Below are 25,866 nucleotides of genomic sequence, written 5' to 3'. Positions count from 1 at the left end.
TGGAAATAACAGTCATGATCCAAGCATTTTTACCTGTCGAAAGCTAGCTTATTAACATTAGCCATCTCTTATGCTGAGGGAGAGTAGCTAGTTAGCTACCACCAACCCTGATCAAACCTGTGGCTAACTATGCTGCTGCACTTTGTCTTTCTGACTGTTCTGCCCTCTCCTCCTAATTCATTGCTGCCTCAACCTGCTCACTTTTTATTGCCTCTCTTTCAGAAGAAGTTCTAAATACCCATACTTCCTCTGTGCCATGCTGCAGACTCTTACTAAGTGACAGGCGTTAGGCTGAGTGATTACATCGACATCTAACCAGTGCTGTAGGAGTGGGGGAAGGGTAAAGAGAATCTTGACCAATCACAGCAGGCAGAGTGTCACTCCAGGGGCTTTTTGCAGTACCTGCTACTCCCTAGCGCAGTATATAACATTGTTTATTTTAGTCATAAAAATGTGTCAGTAAATTATTTTCACCATCAGAAGGTTCGGGGCTGGACCAAAAACATCTGGGACTGAAGCCCGGAAGTCCAGGCCTTTCAACGCCACTGAGTAGAACCATGTCTACATCCCAAATGGCATCCTGAGTAGAACCATGTCTACATCCCAAATGGCATCCTGAGTAGAACCATAAATCCCCCACAAACACACATAAACATAATCCAGATGTTGGCATGCAATCAAGAGACTGAAATGTAGAGGGTGTAAATCATTGGCACTGATTACAGCTTCTCTTACTAGTTTAATGATACACTGAGCTCTGAAACATGGGATGTGTTCCAAATGGCACCCTCATCTTTATATAGGGCGCAAATTTTGATCAGGGACCATAATACTCAGGTCAAAACTATTCCCTAGTATATAGGGAATAGGGTGCCATTTGGGACGCATTCACATTATGATGAGTCAGACTGAGAAATAATCTGAATCTAATAGTTGGAGATCTATTTATGTCAATGAAATAGCTAATCTATCTGCCAAAAAAGACTACTGAATAGTGACTAGTGACTACTGAATACTAACTTGTGACTACTGAAAACTGACTACTAACTAGTGACTACTGAATACTGACTAGTGCTCGTGACTAGTGAATACTGACTAGTGACTAGTTACAGCTGAATACGGACTATTAACTACTGACAAGTGAATGTTGACTACTGAATACTGAATACTGACTAGTGCTAGTAACTAGTGACTAATGACAACTGACTAGTGAAAACTGACTACTGAATACAGACTAGTGACTAGTGACTAGTGACTACTGAATACTGACTACTGACTAGTGACCAATGACTAGTGACTACTGACTAATGATTAGTGCCTACTGACTAAAGACTAGTTACTACTAACTGGTGACTACTGAATACTGACTAGTGCTAGTGGCTACTGACTAATGACTAGTTACTACTGAATACTGACTAGGGACTAATGACTAGTTACTACTAACTGGTGACTACTGAATACTGACTAGGGACTACTGACTAATGACTAGTTAATACTAACTGGTGACTAGTGACTACTGACTAGTGACTGCAGACTAATGACTAGTGACCACTGACTAGTGACTACTGACTAATGACTAGTGCTAGTGACTAGTGGCTATTGACTACTGACTAGTTACCACTAACTGTTGACTACTGAATACTGACTAGTGGCTACTGACTAATGACTAGTTACTACTAACTGGTGACTACTGAATACTGACTAGTGACTACTGACTAGTGGCTACTGACTACTGACTAGTTACTACTAACTGGTGACTACTGAATACTGACTAGTGGCTACTGACTAATGACTAGTTACTACTAACTGGTGACTACTGAATACTGACTAGTGGATACTGACTAATGACTAACTGGTGACCACTGACTACTTTTGGTATTTTTAGTATTTTTATTAGGATTCCCATTAAATCAAATCAAATCAAATTTATTTATATAGCCCTTCGTACATCAGCTGATATCTCAAAGTGCTGTACAGAAACCCAGCCTAAAACCCCAAACAGCAAGCAATGCAGGTGTAGCAGCACGGAGGCTAGGAAAAACTCCCTAGAAAGGCCAAAACCTAGGAAGAAACCTAGAGAGGAACCAGGCTATGTGAGGTGGCCAGTCCTTTTCTGGCTGTGCCCGGGTGGAGATTATAACAGAACATGGCCAAGATGTTCAAATGTTCATAAATGACGAGCATGGTCAAATAATAATAATCACAGGCAGAGCAGTTGAAACTGGAGCAGCAGCACTGCCAGGTGGACTGGGGACAGCAAGGAGTCATCATGTCAGGTAGTCCTGAGGCATGGTCCAAGGGCTCAGGTCCTCCGAGAGAGAGAAAGAAAGAGAGAAAGAGAGAATTAGAGAGAGGATACTTAAATTCACACAGGACAACGGATAGGACAGGAGAAGTACTCCAGATTTAACAAACTGAACCTAGCCCCCCGACACATAAACTACTGCAGCATAAATACTGGAGGATGAGACAGGAGGGGTCAGGAGACACTGTGGCCCCATCCGATGACACCCCCGGACAGGGCCAAACAGGAAGGATATAACCCCACCCACTTTGCCAAAGCACAGCCCCCACACCACTAGAGGGATATCTTCAACCACCAACTTACCATCCTGAGACAAGGCCGAGCATAGCCCACAAAGATCTCCGCCACGGCACAACCCAAGGGGGGCGCCAACCCAGACAGGAAGATCACATCAGTGACTCAACCCACTCAAGTGACGCACCCCTCCTAGGGACGGTATGAAAGAGCCCTAATAAGCCAGTGACTCAGCCCCTGTAATAGGGTTAGAGGCAGAGAATCCCAGTGGAGAGAGGGGAACAAGCCAGGCAGAGACAGCAAGGGCGGTTCGTTGCTCCAGAGCCTTTCCGTTCACCTTCACACTCCTGGGCCAGATAACACTCAATCATTTGACCCACTGAAGAGATGAGTCTTCAGTAAAGACTTAAAGGTTGAGACGGAGTTTGCGTCTCTCACATGGGTAGGCAGACCATTCCATAAAAATGGAGCTCTATAGGAGAAAGCCCTGCCTCCAGCTGTTTGCTTAGAAATTCTAGGGACAATTAGGAGGCCTGCGTCTAGTGACTGTAGCGTACGTGTAGGTATGTACGGCAGGACCAAATCAGAGAGATTGGTAGGAGCAAGCCATGTAATACTTTGTAGGTTAGCAGTAAAACCTTGAAATCAGCCCTTGCCTTGACAGGAAGCCAGTGTAGGGAGCCTACCACTGGAGTAATAAGATCCATTTTTTTGGTTCTGGTCGGGATTCTAGCAGCCGGATTTAGCACTAACTGAAGTTTATTAAGTGCTTTATCCGGGTAGCCGGAAAGTAGAGCATTGCAGTAGTCTAACCTAGAAGTGACAAAAGCATGGATTAGTTTTTCTGCATCATTTTTGGACAGAAAGTTTCAGATTTTTCCCATGTTACGTAGATGGAAAAAAGCTATCCTTGAAACAGTCTTGATATGTTCTTCAAAAGAGAGATCAGGGTCCAGAGTAACGCCGAGGTCCTTCACAGTTTTATTTGAGACGACTGTACAACCATTTAGGTTAATTGTCAGATTCAACAGAAGATCTCTATGTTTCTTGGGACCTAGAACAAGCAACTCTGTTTTGTCCGAGTTTAAAAGTAGAAAGTTTGCAGCCATCCACTTCCTTATGTCTGAAACACATGCTTCTAGCGAGGGCAATTTTGGGGCTTCACCATGTTTCATTGAAATGTACAGCTGTGTGCCATCCGCATAGCAGTGAATGTTAACATTATGTTTTCGAATGACATCCCCAAGAGGTCAAATAAATAGTGAAAACAATAGTGGTCCTAAAACGGAACCTTGAGGAACACCGAAATTTACAGTTGATTTGTCAGAGGACAAACCATCCACAGATACAAACTGATATCTTTCCGACAGATAAGATCTAAACCAGGCCAGACCTTCTCTGTGTAGACCAATTTGGGTTTCCAATCTCTCCAAAAGAATGTGGTGATTGATGGTATCAAAAGCAGCACTAAGGTCTAGGAGCACGAGGACAGATGCAGAGCCTCGGTATGATGCCATTAAAAGGTCATTTACCACCTTCACAAGTGCAGTCTCAGTGCTATGATGGGGTCTAAAACCAGACTGAAGCATTTCGTATACATTGTTTGTCTTCAGGAAGGCAGTGAGTTGCTGTGCAACAGCCTTTTCTAAAATGTTTGAGAGGAATGGAAGATTCGATATAGGCCGCTAGTTTTTTATATTTTCTGGGTCAAGGTTTGGCTTTTTCAAGAGAGGCTTTATTACTGCCACTTTTAGTGAGTTTGGTACACATCCGGTGAATAGAGCGCTGTTTATTATGTTCAACATAGGAGGGCCAAGCACAGGAAGCAGCTCTTTCAGTAGTTTATTTGGAATAGGGTCCAGTAAGGTTTAGAGGCCATGATTATTTTCATCATTGTGTCAAGAGATATAGTACTAAAACACTTGAGTGTCTCTCTTGAACCTAGGTCCTGGCAGAGTTGTGCAGACTCAGGACAACTGAGCTTTGAAGGAATACGCAGATTTAAAGAGGAGTCCGTAATTTGCTTTCTAATAATCATGATCTCAAAGAAGTTCATGAATTTATTACTGCTGAAGTGAAAGCCATCCTCTCTTGGGAAATTATGCTTTTTAGTTAGCTTTGTGACAGTATCAAAAAGGAATTTCGGATTGTTGTTATTTTCCTCAATTAAGTTGGAAAAATAGGATGATCGAGCAGCAGTAAGGGCTCTTCGATACTGCACGGTACTGTCTTTCCAAGCTAGTCTGAAGACTTCCAGTTTGGTGTGGCGCCATTTCCATTCCAATTTTCTGGAAGCTTGCATCAGAGCTCGGGTATTTGCTGCATCCAGGGAGCTAGTTTCTTATGATAAAGGTTTTTAGTTTTCAGGGGTGCAACTGCATCTAGGGTATTGCGCAAGGTTAAATTGAGTTCCTCAGTTAGGTGGTTAACTTATTTTTGTCCTCTAGCATCCTTGGGTAGACAGAGGGAGTCTGGAAGGACATCAAGGAATCTTTGTGTTGCCTGGGAATTTATAGCACGACTTTTGATGTTCCTTGGTTGGGGTCTGAGCAGATTATTTGTTGCAATTGCAAACTTAATAAAATGGTGGTCCAATAGTCCACGATTATGAGGAAAAACATTAAGATCCACAACATTTTAGCTGTTGCCAAACTCTTCCTGGTGTCCATGCAAAACATGAAACATGACATAACCTGTCATAATACAGAACAAGAACAGTTCAAGGATAGAACTACTGTACATCAAAACATGTTTTTTTTTTTTTAAAGGCAAACGGAGCTTACATACCAATTCATACACGCAAACTATCTAGGTCAAATAGGGGAGAGGTGTTGTGCCGTGAGGTTTTGCTTTATCTGTTTTTTGAAACCAGGTTTGCTGTTCATTTGAACAATATGAGATGGAAGGGAGTTTCATGCAGTAATGGCTCTATATTATACTGTACACTTTCTTGAATTTGTCCTGGATTTGGGGACTGTGGAAAGACCCCTGGTGGCATTTCTGGTGGCGTAAGCATATGTTTCAGAGCTGTGTGTAAATTGACGATGAAAATCATTTGGTATTTCCAACACATGGTTTCTTTTTTTTTTAAAGTGATGCAGTCAGTCTCTCCTCAACTCTTAACCAAGAGATACTGGCATGGTTAGTATTTATATCAGCCCTCTGATTACAATGACGTGGCGCTCTGTTCTGGGCCAGCTGCAGCTTGACTAGGTCTTTCCTTGCCGCACTGGACCGGACGACTAGACAATAAATAAGATTAGACAAAACTAGAGTCTGCAGAACTTGCTTTTTGGTGTTTGGTGTCAAAAAAGCCGAGCATCTCTTTATTATGGATAGACCTCTCCCTCTCTTTACAAACATTGAATCTATAGGTTTTGACCATGACAGTTTACAATCTAAGGCAACGCCAAGTAATTTAGTCTCCTCAACTTGTTCAACAGCCACACCATTCACTACAAGATTCACTACTAACTGCTGACTACTAACTAGTGACTACTCAATTCTGACTAGTTACTAGTGACTGCTGAATACTGACTACTGACTACTGACTACTGAATACTGACTACTGACCAGTGACTAGTGAAAGTTGAAGGTTGTTTCTGGAGCCATTGCTAACTAGTGTTAGTGCAATGACTGGACCTCCTTACAGGACCTCCTTATTTGCCTAATTTCGCACTAACCCTTTAATACTCCCCTGCTACTGTAAAATTGCTGAATCCTCATAGTGAGACATCTCCTGAAACTGAAAACGTAATTTTTGTTTATAAAAGAAGTGGATGCCTAATGGTATCTGTGCTAAATCGTTCCTCTTTATATCCTCACTGCGCCTACTCTTTAGTGTCCTCACTGATTCCTCCTCTGAAACAGGATGCCTACTGTTTACTGTCATCACTGATTCCTCCTCTGGAACAGGATGCCTACTGTTTACTGTCATCACTGATTCCTCCTCTGAAACAGAATGCCTACTGTACACTGTTCTCACTGATTCCTCCTCTGAAACAGGATGCCTACTGTTTACTGTCATCACTGATTCCTCCTCTCAAATCAAACAGGATGCCTACTGTTTACTGTCATCACTGATTCCTCCTCTGAAACAGAATGCCTACTGTACACTGTTCTCACTGATTCCTCCTCTGAAACAGGATGCCTACTGTTTACTGTCATCACTGAGTCCTACTCTGAAACAGGATGCCTATTGTACACTGTCCTCACCGAGTCCTCATCTGAAACAAGATGCCTACTGTCCTCACTGAGTCCTCCTCTGAAAGAAGATGCCTGTTTACTGTCCTCAATAAATCCTTCTCCGAAACAGGGTGCTTACTGTACACTGTCCTCACTGATTCCTCTTCTGAAACAGGATGTCTACTGTTTACTGTCCTCACTGAATCCTCTTCCATAACAGCATGTCTACTGTTTCCTCTCCTCACTGAATCACTGAATTCTCCTCTGAAACAGGATGTCGACTGTATACTGTCCTCACTGAATCCTCTTCTAAAACAGGATGCACCCTGTTTAATGTACTCACTGAATCCTCATCTGAAACAGGATGCTTACTGTTGACTGTCCTTACTGAATCCTCCTCTGAAATATGATGCCTACTGTACACTGTCCTCACTGAGTCCTCCTCTAAAACAGGATGCCTACTGTACACTGTCCTCACTGAGGCCTCCTCTGAAACAAGATGCCTACTGTTTACTGTCCTCAATAAATCCTTCTCCGAAATAGGGTACCTACTGTTTACTATCCTCACTGAAATCTCCTCCGAAACAAGATGCACACCGTTTACTGTCCTCACTGAATTATCCTCTGAAACAAGATGCCTACTGTACACTGTCCTCACTGATTCCTCTTCTGAAACAGGATGTCTACTGTTTACTGTCCTCACTGAATCCTCCCCTGAAACAGGGTGCCTAATGTGTACTGTCCTCACTGAATCCTCTTCTGAAACAGGATGCCTACTGTACACTGTCCTCACTGATTCCTCTTCTGAAACAGGATGTCTACTGTTTACTGTCCTTACTGAATCCTCTTCTGAAACAGGATGTCTACTGTTTACTGTCCTCACTGAATCCTCTTCTGAAACAGGGTGCCTAATGTGTACTGTCCTCACTGAATCCTCTTCAAAAACAGCATGTCTACTGTTTACTCTCCCCACTGAATGACTGAATTCTCCTCTGAAACAGGATGTCGACTGTATACTGTCCTAACTGAATCCTCTTCTAAAACAGGATGCACCCTGTTTAATGTACTCACTGAATCCCCATCTGAAACAAGATGCTTACTGTTGACTGTCCTTACTGAATCCTCCTCTGAAACATGATGCCTACTGTACACTGCCCTCACTGAAACCTACTTTAAAACAGGATGCCTACTGTACACTGTCCTCACTGAATCCTACTCTAAAACAGGATGCCTACTGTTCGCTGTCCTCACTGAATCCTCCTCTGAAAGAGGATGCCTACTGTACACTGTCCTCACTGAATCCTCCTCTGAAGCAAGGTGTCTACTGTTTACTGTCATCACTGAATCCTCCTCTGAAACAGGATGCCTACTGTACACTGTCCTCACTGAGTCCTCCTCTGAAACAAGGTATCTACTGTACACTGTCCTCACTGAATCCTCCTCTGAAACAGGGTGCCTAATGTGTACTGTCCTCACTGAATCCTCCTCTGAAACAGGATGCCTACTGTACACTGTCCTCACTGAGTCCTCCTCTGAAACAAGGATCTACTATACACTATCCTCACTGAGTCCTCCTCTGAAACAAGGTATCTACTGTACACTGTCCTCACTGAATCCTCCTCTGAAACAGGATGCCTACTGTACACTGTCCTCACTGAATCCTCCTCTGAAACAAGGTATCTACTGTACACTGTCCTCACTGAATCCTCCTCTGAAACAGGGTGCCTAATGTGTACTGTCATCACTGAATCCTCCTCTGAAACAGGATGCCTACTGTACACTGTCCTCACTGAGTCCTCCTCTGAAACAAGGTATCTACTGTACACTGTCCTCACTGAATCCTCCTCTGAAACAGGGTGCCTAATGTGTACTGTCCTCACTGAATCCTCCTCTGAAACAGGATGCCTACTGTACACTGTCCTCACTGAATCCTCCTCTGAAACAGGATGCCTACTGTACACTGCCCTCACTGAGTCCTCCTCTGAAACAAGGTATCTACTGTACACTGTCCTCACTGAATCCTCCTCTGAAACAGGGTGCCTACTGTACACTGTCCTCACTGAATCCTCCTCTGAAACAGGGTGCCTACTGTACACTGTCCTCACTGAATCCTCCTCTGAAACAGGGTGCCTACTGTACACTGTCCTCACTGAATCCTCCTCTGAAACAGGGTGCCTACTGTACACTGTCCTCACTGAATCCTCCTCTGAAACAGGGTGCCTAATGTGTACTGTCCTCACTGAATCCTCCTCTGAAACAGGATGCCTACTGTACACTGTCCTCACTGAATCCTCCTCTGAAACAGGGTGCCTACTGTACACTGTCCTCACTGAATCCTCCTCTGAAACAGGGTGCCTAATGTGTACTGTCCTCACTGAATCCTCCTCTGAAACAGGATGCCTACTGTACACTGTCCTCACTGAATCCTCCTCTGAAACAGGGTGCCTACTGTACACTGTCCTCACTGAGTCCTCCTCTGAAACAGGGTATCTACTGTACACTGTCCTCACTGAATCCTCCTCTGAAACAAGGTATCTACTGTACACTGTCCTCACTGAATCCTCCTCTGAAACAGGGTATCTACTGTACACTGTCCTCACTGAATCCTCCTCTGAAACAGGATGCCTACTGTACACTGTCCTCACTGAATCCTCCTCTGAAACAGGGTGCCTACTGTACACTGTCCTCACTGAATCCTCCTCTGAAACAGGGTGCCTAATGTGTACTGTCCTCACTGAATCCTCATCTGAAACAGGGTGCCTACTGTACACTGTCCTCACTGAATCCTCATCTGAAACAGGATGCCTACTGTACACTGTCCTCACTGAATCCTCCTCTGAAACAGGATGCCTACTGTACACTGTCCTCACTGAATCCTCCTCTGAAACAGGGTATCTACTGTACACTGTCCTCACTGAATCCTCCTCTGAAACAGGGTGCCTAATGTGTACTGTCCTCACTGAATCCTCATCTGAAACAGGGTATCTACTGTACACTGTCCTCACTGAATCCTCATCTGAAACAGGATGCCTAATGTGTACTGTCCTCACTGAATCCTCCTCTGAAACAGGATGCCTACTGTACACTGTCCTCACTGAATCCTCCTCTGAAACAGGGTGCCTACTGTACACTGTCCTCACTGAATCCTCCTCTGAAACAGGGTGCCTGTACAGTATCTCTCTTTCCTCTTTTCACCTACTGTTCACTACAGTGTCTTTCATCCTCCTCACTGAGTCCTCACTGAGTCCTCATCTGCACCCTGGTCCAGAGCCAGAATCTGAGCTTTCTCACATGGCAGCTTCTCTCTACTCTTTCCCACTTTAGATGATTTTTAGTAAATAAATAAACAGTCTTCCCCCGCCAAGCATAAACGGGCCAAATGAGGCAGATCAACTTCAAATAAAAATGGATAATACACATTAATGCACATTGGCAATTTTATAGCCAGAAGGTAGAGGTACATTATCTTAAATACCAAAAGGAAAGGGAAAACCTTACAATTATACCGTGCTATTAAATCAAAGAGAAAAGGTTGAGGTATGGTATACAGTATGGTTCACCTTAGGCATCTGCCCTCTGTATATTATGCTCCCAGAGTGTAATTTAATCAGACACATGGGTCTTGGTCAGGAGATTATGGTGGTGTACATTGCCGTCAATTTTAAATGTAGGAATTAAGATGGGAGATTATTTAGTTGGCATCGTCATTACTCATCTAGATCGGATGCACAAGAGAGCACAGCCTGAAGAAGTGAATTAATGTGTGTGTGTTCTGTTCACTGATTTTGTAAAAAAAATAGTCTTGAAGCGTCTCTCTCTCTCTCTCTCTATATATATATATATATATATATATATATATATACATTCATGCTTATTCGAGCAGTGAAGACATGCAGATGTCTAGCAAAGCAAATAAAAAGAGCATGGAATGTTTCCATGGAAAGAAATTCTGTTTATAACTGGAGACATACTGTATGTCCCATAAAAAAAAGTGGGTAGCACTTAATATTACTCTGAACATTCACACCAACACAACAGATATACAGACTAACATCACATTCACACCAACACAACAGATATACAGTCTAACATCACATTCATACCAACACAACAGATATACAGACTAACATCACATTCACACAAACACAACAGATATACAGACTAACATCACATTCACACCAACACAACAGATATACAGTCTAACATCACATTCACACCAACACAACAGATATACAGTCTAACATCACATTCACACCAACACAACAGATATACAGACTAACATCACATTCACACAAACACAACAGATATACAGTCTAACATCACATTCACACCAACACAACAGACATACAGACTAACATCACATTCACACAAACACAACAGATATACAGCCTAACATCACATTCATACCAACACAACAGATATACAGACTAACATCACATTCACACCAACACAACAGATATACAGACTAACATCACATTCACACCAACACAACAGATAGACAGTCCAACATCACATTCACACCAACACAACAGATAGACAGCCCCAACATCACATTCACACACCAACACAACAGATAGACAGTCCAACATCACATTCACACCAAACAACAGATAGACAGCCCCAACATCACATTCACACCAACACAACAGATAGACAGTCCAACATCACATTCACACCAACACAACAGATAGACAGTCCAACATCACATTCACACCAACACAACAGATAGACAGTCCAACATCACATTCACACCAACACAACAGATATACAGACTAACATCACATTCACACCAACACAACAGATATACAGTCTAACATCACATTCATACCAACACAACAGATAGACAGCCCAACATCACATTCACACCAACACAACAGATAGACAGCCCAACATCACATTCATACCAACACAACAGATAGACAGCCTAACATCACATTCATACCAACACAACAGATATACAGTCTAACATCACATTCATACCAACACAACAGATATACAGTCTAACATCACATTCACACCAACACAACAGATATACAGACTAACATCACATTCATACCAACACAACAGATATACAGTCTAACATCACATTCACACCAACACAACAGATATACAGACTAACATCACATTCATACCAACACAACAGATATACAGTCTAACATCACATTCACACCAACACAACAGATAGACAGCCTAACATCACATTCACACCAACACAACAGATAGACAGTCTAACATCACATTCATACCAACACAACAGATAGACAGTCTAACATCACATTCACACCAACACAACAGATAGACAGCCTAACATCACATTCACACCAACACAACAGATAGACAGCCTAACATCACATTCATACCAACACAACAGATAGACAGTCTAACATCACATTCACACCAACACAACAGATATACAGTCTAACATCACATTCACACCAACACAACAGATATACAGACTAACATCACATTCACACCAACACAACAGATATACAGACTAACATCACATTCACACCAACACAACAGACATACAGACTAACATCACATTCACACAAACACAACAGATATACAGCCTAACATCACATTCACACCAACACACCAGATATACAGACTAACATCACATTCACACCAACACAACAGATAGACAGCCTAACATCACATTCACACCAACACAACAGATATACAGACTAACATCACATTCATACCAACACAACAGATAGACAGCCTAACATCACATTCACACCAACACAACAGATATACAGACTAACATCACATTCACACCAACACAACAGATATACAGTCTAACATCACATTCACACCAACACAACAGATATACAGACTAACATCACATTCACACAAACACAACAGATATACAGTCTAACATCACATTCACACCAACACAACAGACATACAGACTAACATCACATTCATACCAACACAACAGATATACAGTCTAACATCACATTCATACCAACACAACAGATATACAGCCCAACATCACATTCATACCAACACAACTGTCAGGGGCCAACTCTCTCTCTCTCTCTCTCTCTCTCTATCTCTCATATATATATATATATACATATACATATATATATATATATATATATATATATATATATATATATATATATATATATCTCTATATTCCCTGCATAGTCATTTGACTAGAGTTGTGTGAAAAGTAGTGCACTATATAAGGAATAGGGTACCATTTGGGACATACCCTGAGTCATGACACATCATGTCAGAGTGAAAGTCTGAAATGAATGCCTGAAAGTGACCTCCAACCACGAAAGCTCTTAACACTAAAATGACATCAACTCATGCAAATAGCAGCCAAGACCCTTGGGGCATCTTCACTTTAAATGGAACTTTTCACGGTGATGTTTAAAGTCACTTTCTCCCACTACAGCTCTTAATAAATGGCGTTAGATGTTGACTCAGTCTTGGGGTGAGCCTGAAATGTCACTGCTTTAGACCAAAGACTGGTTCCAAGGCTCTGGCCAAGAGGAGTGCAGTATTAAGGAAATTCTGAAGCAGCCCAAGACTGAGTAAACATCTAGTGCCATTTAAGACCTGTAGTGGGAGAAAGTGACTTTAAACATCATCATGAAAAGTTTGGAGGTGTTATTAAAAAAAGTATAATCTGGAAACCCAGAACTAAAATCTAGTTGGGTGAGAAGCTCGAGTTCTGGGGGGAGACGTGATAGAAAATATACTAGACCGACTGATGAAGCATGGCGTAGCTCCACCCCCCTTTTGCTGCAAGTTGCTGGCAAGTCTATGGGCCAAATGTCCCCTCTCCTCCCAAACACCAGTGAAATAGTGATGTCCAAATGATCAGTGATGGAAAAATCCACCCACCAGAACAAAGTTCCCCGTTAGTTGTGGCATCCCACGGTCTGTTGACGTGCTACGATACCAGTTATGTACATGTGTCTGTTTACAAGAGATTTAAAAATGTCTCACATTCTTGCTCGGATGACAAACAGAGATGACAGAATATGTCACAGCTCTACAAAAATCATCACCTACCTACATTCCACACACGAAAGTACACAAACACGCACATACACACACACACACAGAAACCCCACACACACGGGCAGAGGTCGCTTCTCTCTTTCTTCTCCCTCTGTATGTGTGTGTGTGTACAGATGAAGAACCTTAATTTGTTTGCTACAGCAGGAAAATAATCCTCCAACAACAAGTAATGTGAATTATCATGTAGAGTATAATTAATGGACGTGATTGTAGGGATTGATACATTTTTCGCAAGGGAAAATCAAGTGTGACTTTTGAAAGTGAAAATGACAAACTTCAGAAAACGTTTTCAACCTGAAATACACAACAAGTTTTACCATCCCGTGCAACAGGGTGATCAAATTATGATCCTACATTTGCATGTGTGCCTGTGTGTATGTGTGTATGTGTGTATTGGTGTGTGTCTCCCTCTGTGTGTTCTCAGTTGTCACATATGTCTCATATACGTAAACAACAATTTAGGCCCAAAGAGACTCATCATCCATTATTTATAGGATTTGAATTAATAATGCCAGTTGAGACCAGTGATGTGTATAAACATGTGGTGATGTACGTCAATAATGATGTAAATATAAACTTTTGAATTTGCATGTCTATGGTTGACATACAGGAGGACACATACCATCAGCATGTATGTATGCTGATAATCAGTGATTGACGGGTTAATCATTTTTACATTAAGGCAGCTCAAGCTGATCCTGTGAACTGTGGAATGATTAGTGAGAGTAGCCTAAAGGAGAACACACACACTCCACAACTGTCATTTGTCCATTGTTATTTCAATTGCTGGTTTGATGTTTTCAGAGTGTTTCAGTTTGGCAGGGATGATTTATTTTTCTTCCCATTAAATTTTTTCAAAATCCAGACTTTGCGGCCCCCCCCACCCCCCCACCCCCACCAGCAACCAATCAGTGATTCCTGCAACTCATCTCTGAGTTGCCATGGAAACACCCTGACTTTAAAAATAGAGGTGGAAGAGTATTGAAGGCTATGGGAGGGTAGGATGTTGCTTAATAGATATGGCTGGCTGAGGGGTGTCTGAGGGTGGTCTGGGGGTGTCTAGGGTGTCTTGGGGTGTCTGGGGGTGTTTGATGGGTGTCTGTGAGTGTCTGAAGGTGTCTGATTGATGGTCTGGAGGTGTCTTAGGGGTGTCTGGTGTGTCTGAGGGGTGTCTAAGTGGTGGTCTGGGATGTCTGAGCATGTCTGAGGGTTGTCTGGGAGTGTTTGAGGGGGGTCTGAGGGGTTTCTGGGGGTGTCTGAGGGGTGGTCTGGAGATGTCTGGTGGTGTCTGGGTGTGTCTGAGGGGTGTCTGATTGGTGGTCTGGGGTGACTGAGTGTGTCTGAGAGGTTTTTGAGGAGTGTCTGAGGGGTGTCTGAGGGGTGGTCTGGAGAGTTTCTGAGGGGTGTCTGCGGGATGTCTGAAGGTAACTGGGAGTGTCTGGGTCTCTGAGGGGAGGTCTGGAGGTGTCTGAGGGGTGTCTGATCCGGTCTAGTTTGAGGAACCACTCTGAAGGCCGCTATGTCCATTTTTCTGGCATTAGAGTGGTAGAGAGTGGTAGAGATGCTTTAGACCAGTGGTCCAACTGATCCATCTCCAAGACATTCCTACTCAATCACCAAACATTTCTGTAAAAAAAAAATACAATAAAGCTTTGCATTCCTGTTTACTTTTATTTGTTTCGTGAAGTTGGCGGTATATGATCAGCAATCCTACTCTGAGATGCTTTATACATATGGCCCCTGAAGAGGGGAAATGAGATGCTTTATACATACGGCCCCTGAAGAGGGGAAATGAGATGCTTTATACATATTGCCCCTGAAGAGGGGAAATGAGAGGCTTTATACATATGGCCCCTGAAGAGGGGAAATGAGATGCTTTATACATACAGCCCCTGAAGAGGGGAAATGAGATGCTTTATACATATGGCCCCTGAAGAGGGGAAATGAGAGGCTTTATACATATGGCCCCTGAAAGGGGAAATGAGATGCTTTATACATATGGCCCCTGAAGAGGGGAAATGAGAGGCTTTATACATATGGCCCCTGAAGAGGGGAAATGAGAGGCTTTATACATATGGCCCCTGAAGAGGGGAAATGAGAGGCTTTATACATATGGCCCCTGAAGAGGGGAAATGAGATGCTTTATACATATGGCCCCTGAAGAGGGGAAATGAGAGGCTTTATACATACAGCCCCTGAAGAGGGGAAATGAGAGGCTTTATACATATGGCCCCTGAAGAGGGAAATGAGATGCTTTATACATATGGCCCCTGAAGAGGGGAAATTAGATGCTTTATACATATGGCCCCTGAAGAGGGGAAATGAGAGGCTTTATACATATGGCCCCTGAAGAGGGGAAATGAGATGCTTTATACATATGGCCCCTGAAGAGGGGAAATGAGAGGCTTTATACATACAGCCCCTGAAGAGTGACAATGAGATGCTTTATACATATGGCCCCTGAAGAGGGGAAATGAGATGCTTTATACATATGGCCCCTGAAGAGGGGAAATGAGAGGCTTTATACATATGGCCCCTGAAGAGGGGCAATGAGAGGCTTTATACATATGGCCCCTGAAGAGGGAAAATGAGAGGCTTTATACATATGGCCCCTGAAGAGTGACAATGAGATGCTTTATACATATGGCCCCTGAAGAGTGACAATGAGATGCTTTATACATATGGCTGCTGAAGAGTGACCATGTTAGAGTAAGAGAGATAGCTTGGACACCAAGTGGGCATAAAATACTGAGCCTGGATTCCAGGATCTCTCTGTGGTGTTTACTGCCCCAGAGACAGGCTGCTGCTCCCCAGGGGAGCTAAGAGGGGAAGTTGTGTCTTGCTAGGTAAACACATTAGCAGACTGTGACAAATGGCTTCGTCTGGTCTGAGCTGCACTGGCTACAGTACCTGGCCTCTGAACAGTATGATGCATCTCTTCTCTTGAATCTTGCAACCACTGCCTTACAATAAGATAAACAAAGTATTATGTGATCAATATTGCTTAAAGGGGCCATCTGGCTCAATCTGTTGACATAGCCATTGATTCACTTCGTTGATGTTTGAATTCCAGATTCTCGTCTCAGGTAGCCATAGGGTACTGTTGTATACTGGCTGACAAGATTACAATATCACAACATCACAGCCAAAGCATTGTTGTGGAAGTAAAAACCCCAAATGACATAGCTGCCGATCTAAACCAATGCATAGGGTTGCAGAAATGTGACAAGCTCTGATAAGATTTATGTCAAGCTAGAACACAGTCTAGCTGTTTAACAAAGAAAGTACCTTTTTATTCATATCTTGGCCCCTTAAATAGAAAGCGTTATGTCTCACTAGGGAGCGAGATAAGATGTATTGTCTGATCCAGATACATAATAGCCTATTTGTGATGTTACGATGCCATATGTCTTGACTACTGAAGCACTGCTTGGATGTAACTTTAGCCTCCGGCTGGAAATTGAACATTATTATGGCTAATATTATTATACACTGAACAAAAATATAAATGCAACAGGTAAAGTGTTGGTTGCATGTTTAATGAGCTAAAATAAAAGATCCCATAAAAGTTCCATACTCACAAAAAGCTATTTCTCTCAAATGCTGTGCACACATTTGTTTATGTCCCTGTTAGTGAGAATTTCTCCGTTGTCAAGATAATCCATCCACCTGACAGGTGTGGCATATCAAGAAGCTGATTAAACAGCATGAACATTACAAAGGTGCACCTTGTGCTGGGGACAATAAAAGGCCACTAAAATGTGTTTTGTCACACAACACAATGCCACATATGTCTCAAGTTTTGAGGGAGCATCCAATTGGCATGTTGGCTGCAGAAAAGTCCACCAGAGATGTTGCCAGACAATTGAATGATAATTTCTCTACCATAAGCCACCTCCAACGTTGTTTTATAGAATTTAAACGTACATCCAACCGGCCTCACAACCTCAGACCACATGTATGGCATCGTGTTGGCGAGCTGTTTTCTGATGTCAATGTTGTGAAAAGAGTACCCCATGGTGGTGGTGGAGTTATGGTATGGGCAGGCAGAAGCTATGGACAACAAACACAATTGCATTTTATTGATGGCAATTGGAATGCACAGAGATACCATGACCAGATCCTGAGGCCCATTGTCGTGCCATCCATCCGCCGCCATCACCTCATGTTTCAGCATGATAATGCACAGCCCCATTTCGCAAGGATCTGTACACAATTCCTTCCAGCTGAAAATGTCCCAGTTCTTCCATGGCCTGCACTCTCATCAGACATGTCATCAATTGAGCATCTTTTAGATGCTCGTAATTGACATGTACAACAGTGTGTTCCAGTTCCCACCAATATCCAGCAACTTTGCACAGTCATTGAAGACGAATGGGACAACATTCCACAGGCCACAATCAACAGCCTGATCAACTCTATGCGAAGGAGATGTGCCGCGCTGCATGAGGCAAATGGTGATCACACCAGATACTGACTGGTTTTCGGATCCACGACCCCTACATTTAACGTATCTATCTGTGACCCACAGATGCATATTCCCAGTCATCTGTCTTCCCAGTCATGTGAAATCTATATATTCGGGCCTAATTCATTCATTTCAATTGACTGTTTTCCTTATATGAACTGTTGCATTGATATTTTTGTTCAGTATTCATTACTACACACTACAGATGTGTTGTCTTGTCACAACTTCTGCCGAAGTCAGCCCCTCTCCTTGTTCGGGCGACGTTCGGCGATCGACGTCACCGGCATTCTCGCCATCGCCGCTCCATGTTTCATATATCCATTTGTCTTGTCTGGTTTCCATACACACCTGGTTTACATTTCCCCAATGAAGCTTCTTGTATTTAACCCTCTGTTTCCCATCATGTGTTGTGTGTAATTGTTTTCATGTTAGGTGGTGTTAGTGTACGCTCTCTACTTTTATGTTCTGTTTTTCTGAGCGTGTTTGTTTCATGTAGTGCTCTCGTTTTTGGAACTATAATAAAAGTGTGCCTGTTCATTGTATCTGCTCTCCTGCACTTGACTTCGCCTCCAATACACTATCCTGACAGAATTACACACCTTCAATGGAGTCAGCAGGAGCAGGTACCCCGGTTAGAGGTCGAGGAGCGCGTCCAGGAACATTCGGCCATGTTATAACATCTTGGTGCTATGATGGATCGCGTTGTCCAGACCATGGACCACTAGGAGAGACAGGAAGTCTCGACCAGTACAACCGGGGTTGTCTCCACCTGTTTCATCTGGAGAGAGTTCCAGTGGGATACGTCTCTCCCTTCCCAGGGAGTATGATGGAACGGCAGCACAGTGCCAGGGATTCTTGTTACAACTGGACCTCTACCTGACCACTGTGCACCCAGCTCCCTCAGGAGGGGAGGGAGTGGCTGCCCTCATCTCCTGTCTCACAGGAAGAGCGCTGGAGTGGGCAAACACCGTGTGGAGAGAAGGAGACGCGGCGCCAGACCACTTCGAGAAGTTCACCCGTTGCTTCAAGGCTGTCTTCCACCATCCACCTAAAGGCAGAGCGGCGGGGGAGAGGCTCTTCCATCTGAGACAGGACTTCACCCTGGAACTCCGGACATTGGCTGCCGAGCAGGCTGGAACGACAGGGCCCTCATCAACCACTATCGATGCAGCCTACGAGAGGACGTCCGACGTGAACTGGCATGTCTTATACATTACTACACACTACAGACATGTGTTGTTTTATACATTACTAACACACTACAGGCATGTGTGTCTCAGACATTACTACACACTACAGACATGTGTTGTGTTGTACATTACTACACACTACAGACATGGGTTGTGTTGTACATTACTACACACTACAGACATGTGTTGTGTTGTACATTACTACACACTACAGACATGTGTTGTGTTGTACATTACTACACACTACTGACATGTGTTGTGTTGTACATTACTACACACTACAGACATGTGTTTAGAAAAGCAGCCACAGTTTGGCTCTGTTGTAAGTGGCCAATAGATACTTTATCCATGTCAATGCTTTATGGAGAGATCTATGGTGGATGCCAAGAGTACACCGGGCCCCCAAGGGTGTCCTTAGCCCTCTGTTGTACTTCCTGTTCACCTATGACTGCGTGGCTTTGCACGACACCAACTCCATCATCAAGTTTGCTGACGACACCACGGTTGAAGGCCCAACAACGATAAGTCAGTTAAGTGAACTGGCATTGTGGTGCCAGGACAACAACCTCTCCCTCAACATCAGCAAAACAAAGGAGCTGCTTGTTGTCTTCAGGAAGCAAAGGAGGGAACATGCCCTGATCCACATCAACAGGACTGCAGTAGAAAGAGTCAGCAATTTTAAGTTCCTCAGCATCCACATCACAGAGGACTTGACAGGGACCAACAACACCACCACTCTTGTTAATAGGGCACAACAGTGTCTCTACTTCCAAGGTGACTGAAGAAATTAAGCAAACCAACCCGGATTCTCTCCAAATATTACCGCTGCACCATCAAGAGCATCCTGGTACCGGAATTGGTCCATTCATGACCGCAAAGTCCTCCAGCGGGTGGTGAAGATGGCCAAGTACATCACTGGGACCGTGCTCCCATCCATCCAGGACATCTACTCAAAACGGTGCCTGAGGAAGGCCTGCAGCATCGTCAAGGACCCCACTGACACCAGCCACAAGCTGTTCACTCCCTTACTGTAGGGTAGACGGTATCAGAGCATGAAGTCGGATACCAACAAGCTCAGAGACAGTTTCTATCTACAAGCCATCAGACTGATGAAAACTTGAACTGGACTGACGACCTGCACTGACTCTCCGCACCTTAGCACACATCACACACACACACACACATCACAACTACTGCTACCAGACTATTATTATGATAGCTAAATACTGCATAATTTAACCACTTGTCCCCAATCTCCCCTTCCCCAAAACATGTGTAAATATTGGAATATCCTGTATTATACTGATTCTAAAATGTTTATTCTATTCTACTGAGCCACTTACTTTATGTTGGTATTATTATCTTTAATTGTTGTCATTGTTTTTGCATTATCGAGAAGGAATCTTCAATTAAGCATTTATTTTAACGATGTTTAACATGTGTGTCCTGTACATACGACTGATACAAGTTGAAACATAATAATATATGCCACTTGCATTTGCTATTTTCCAAAGACACGTACAGTACAGTGAGGGCATACATTTTTTGCATGTGTATGATCCTTGTGGGAATTGAACCCATGACTTTGGCATCGCTCAACCACAACTGACCCAGACAGTCAACTAGTGTTCCATCTGGTCGGTGGAGCTTGAAAGTAATGCATCAAGCTGCTAGCATAAATAATATATAATCTAGTTAGCATACATAAACCACCAACACTGTTTTCTAGTTAGCAAACATAAACCACCAACACACAGTAATCTAGTTAGCATACAAATCAAATCAAATGTATTTGTCACATACACATGGTTAGCAGATGTTAATGCGAGTTTAGCGAAATGCTTGTGCTTCTAGTTCCGACAATGCAGTAATAACCAACAAGTAATCTAGCTAACAATTCCAAAACTACTACCTTATAGACACAAGTGTAAGGGGGATAAAGAATATGTACATAAAGATATATGAATGAGTGATGGTACAGAGCGGCATAGGCAAGATACAGTAGATGGTATTGAGAACAGTATATACATATGAGATGAGTATGTAAACAAAGTGGCATAGTTAAAGTGGCTAGTGATACATGTATTACATAAAGATGCAGTAGATGATATAGAGTACAGTATATACGTATACATATGAGATAATAATGTAGGGTATGTAAACATTATATTAGGTAGCATTGTTTAAAGTGGCTAGTGATATATTTTACATCATTTCCCATCAATTCCCATTATTAAAGTGGCTGGAGTTGAGTCAGTGTCATTGTCAGTGTGTTGGCAGCAGCCACTCAATGTTAGTGGTGGCTGTTTAACAGTCTGATGGCCTTGAGATAGAAGCTGTTTTTCAGTCTCTCGGTCCCAGCTTTGATGCACCTGTACTGACCTCGCCTTCTGGATGATAGCGGGGTGAACAGGCAGTGGCTCGGGTGGTTGTTGTCCTTGATGATCTTTATGGCCTTCCTGTGACATCGGGTGGTGTAGGTGTCCTGGAGGGCAGGTAGTTTGCCCCCGGTGATGCGTTGTGCAGACCTCACTACCCTCTGGAGAGCCTTACGGTTTTGGGCGGAGCAGTTACCGTACCAGGCGGTGATACAGCCCGACAGGATGCTCTCGATTGTGCATCTGTAGAAGTTTGTGAGTGCTTTTGGTGACAAGCCAAATTTCTTCAGCCTCCTGCTGCGCCTTCTTCACGATGCTATCTGTGTGGGTGGACCAATTCAGTTTGTCTGTGATGTGTACGCCGAGGAACTTAAAACTTACTACCCTCTCCACTACTGTTCCATCGATGTGGATAGGGGGGTGTTCCCTCTGCTGTTTCCTGAAGTCCACAATCATCTCCTTAGTTTTGTTGACGTTGAGAGTGAGGTTATTTTCCTGACACCACACTCCGAGGGCCCTCACCTCCTCCCTGTAGGCCGTACCCTGTATTCCTCTTGTCCAGATGGGTTAGGGCAGTGTGCAGTGTGGTTGAGATTGCATCGTCTGTGGACCTATTTGGGCGGTAAGCAAATTGGAGTGGGTCTAGGGTGTCAGGTAGGGTGGAGGTGATATGGTCCTTGACTAGTCTCTCAAAGCACTTCATGATGACGGAAGTGAGTGCTACGGGGCGGTAGTCGTTTAGCTCAGTTACATTAGCATTCTTGGGAACAGGAACAATGGTGGCCCTCTTGAAGCATGTGGGAACAGCAGACTGGGATAGGGATTGACTGAATATATCCGTAAACACACCAGCCAGCTGGTCTGCGCATGCTCTGAGGGCGCGGCTGGGGATGCCGTCTGGGCCTGCAGCCTTGCGAGGGTTGACACGTTTAAATGTTTTCCTCACGTCGGCTGCAGTGAAGGAGAGTCCGCATGTTTTGGTTGCAGGCCGTGTCAGTGGCACTGTATTGTCCTCAAAGCGGGCAAAAAAGTTATTTAGTCTGCCTGGGAGCAAGACATCCTGGTCCGTGACGGGGCTGGTTTTCTTTTTGTAATCCATGATTGACTGTAGACCCTGCCACATACCTCTTGTGTCTGAGCCGTTGAATTGAGATTCTACTTTACATAAACCACCAACACTGAGTAATCTAGTTAGCATACATAAACCACCAACACACATGAATCTAGTTAGCATATATAAACCACCAACACACAGTAATCTAGTTAGAATAAATAAACCACACTGTTGTACCTTCAAGTCGGAAGTTTACATACACCTTAGCCAAATACATTTCAACTCAGTTTTTCACAATTCCTGACATTTAATTCCCTGTTTTAGGTCAGTTAGGATCACCACTTTATTTTAAGTATGTTAAATGTCAAAATAATAGCAGAGAGGATGATTTATTTCAGCTTTTATTTCTTTCATCACATTCCCAGTGGGTCAGAAGTTTACATACACTCAATTAGTATTTGGTAGCATTGCCTTCAAAAGTCGTGCTATAAATTCCCAGACAAAACAAAGATTCCTTGATGCCCTTCCAGACTCCCTCTGCCTACCCAAGGACATCAGAGAACAAAAATCAGTTAACCGCCTAACTGAAGAACTCAATTTAAATTTGCGCAATACCCTAGATGCAGTTGCACCTCTAAAAACAAAAAACATTTGTCATAAGAAACTAGCTCTCTGGTATACAGAAAATACCCGAGCTCTGAAGCAAGCTTCCAGAAAATTGGAACGGAAATGGCGCCACACCAAACTGGAAGTCATCCGACTAGCTTGGAAATACCCTTGCAGTATCGAAGAGTCCCCACTGCTGCTCGATCATCCTATTTTTCCAACTTAATTGAGGAAAATAAGAACAATCCATAATGTCATTTTGATACTGTCGCAAAGCTAACTAAAAAACAGCATTCCCCAAGTGAGGATGGCTTTCACTGCAGCAGTAATAAATTCATGAACTTCTTTGAGGAAAGGATGATGATCATTAGAAAGCAAATTACGGACTCCTCTTTAAATCTGCGTATTCCTTCAAAGCTCAGTTGTCCTGAGTCTGCACAACTCTGCCAGGACCTAGGATCAAGAGATACACTCCAGTGTTTTAGTACTATATCTCTTGTCACAATGATGAAAATAATCATGGCCACTAAACCTTCAAGCTGCATATTGGACCCTATTCCAACTAAACTACTGAAAGAGCTGCTTCCTGTGCTTGGCCCTCCTATGTTGAACATACATGTAATAAATGGCTCTCTATCCACCGGATATGTACCAAACTCACTAAAAGTGGCAGTAAATAAAGCCTCTCTTGAAAAAGCCAAACCTTGACCCAGAAAATATAAAAAACTATCAGCCTATATCGAATCTTCCATTCCTTTTAGTAAAAGCTGTTGCACTGCAACTCACTGCCTTCCTGAAGACAAACAATATATATGAAATGCTTCAGTCTGGCTTTAGACCCCATCATAGCACTGAGACTGCACTTGTGAAGGTGGTAAATGACCTTTTAATGGCATTAGACAGAGGCTCTGCATCTGTCCTCGTGCTCCTAGACCTTAGTGCTGCTTTTGATACCATCGATCACCACATTCTTTTGGAGAGATTGGAAACCCAAAATGGTCTACACGGACAAGTTTTGGCCTGGTTTAGATCTTATCTGTCGTAAAGATATCAGTTTGTCTCTGTGAATGGTTTGTCCTCTGACAAATCAACTGTAAATGTCAGTGTTCCTCAAGGTTCCGTTTTAGGACCACTATTGTTTTCACTATATATTTTACCTCTTGGTGATGTCATTCGAAAACATAATGTTAACTTTCACTGCTATGCGGATGACACACAGCTGTACATTTCAATGAAACATGGTGAAGCCCCAAAATTGCCTCGCTAGAAGCCTGTGTTTCAGACAAGGAAGTGGATGGCTGCAAACTTTCTACTTTTAAACTCGGACAAAACAGACATGCTTGTTCTTGGTCCCAAGAAACAAAGAGATCTTCTGTTGAATCTGACAATTAACCTAAATGGTTGTACAGTCGTCTCAAATAACACTGTGAAGGACCTCGGCGTGACTCTGGACCCTGATCTCTCTTTTGACGAACATATCAAGACTGTTTCAAGGACAGCTTTTTTCCATCTACGTAACATTGCAGAAATCAGAAACTTTCTGTCCAAAAAATGAAACAGAAAAATGAATCCATGCTTTTGTCACTTCTAGGTTAGACTACTGCAATGCTCTACTTTCCGGCTACTCGGATAAAGCACTAAATAAACTTCAGTTAGTGCTAAATACGGCTGCTAGAATCCTGACTAGCACCAAATAATTTGATCATATTACTCCAGTGCTAGCCTCCCTACACTGGCTTCCTGTCAAGGCAAGGGCTGACTTCCAGGTTTTACTGCTAACTTACAAAGCAATACATATGCTTGCTCCTACCTATCTCTCTGATTTGGTCCTGCCGTACATACCTACACGTACGCTACGGTCACAAGACGCAGGCCTCCTAATTGTCCCAAGAATTTCTAAGCAAACAGCTGGAGGGAGGGCTTTCTCCTATAGAGCTCCATTTTTATGGAATGGTCTGCCTACCCATGTGAGAGACGCAGGCTCGTTCTCAACCTTTAAGTCTTTACTGAAGACTCATTTCTTCAGTGGGTCATATGATTGAGTGTTGTCTGGCCCAGGAGTGTGAAGGTGAACGGAAAGGCTCTGGAGCAGCGAACCCTTGCTGTCTCTGCCTGGCTTGTTCCCCTCTCTCCACTGGGATTCTCTGCCTCTAACCCTATTACAGGGGCTGAGTCACTGGCTTACTGGTGCTCTTCCATGCCGTCCCTAGGAGGGGTGTGTCTCTTGAGTGGGTTGAGTCACTGACGTGATCTTCCTGTCTGGGTTGGCGCCCCCCCTTGGGTTGTGCCGTGGCAGAGATCTTTGTGGGCTATATTCAGCCTTGTCTCAGGATGGTGAGTTGGTGGTTGAAGATATCCCTCTAGTGCTGTGGGGGCTGTTTGTTAGTTCAAAAACTTGCAAA

Source organism: Oncorhynchus tshawytscha, linkage group LG01, assembly GCF_018296145.1.
Source record: "Oncorhynchus tshawytscha isolate Ot180627B linkage group LG01, Otsh_v2.0, whole genome shotgun sequence".
In the NCBI taxonomy this organism is placed as follows: Eukaryota; Metazoa; Chordata; class Actinopteri; order Salmoniformes; family Salmonidae; genus Oncorhynchus; species Oncorhynchus tshawytscha.
Note: the sequence above shows the minus strand (reverse complement) of the source record.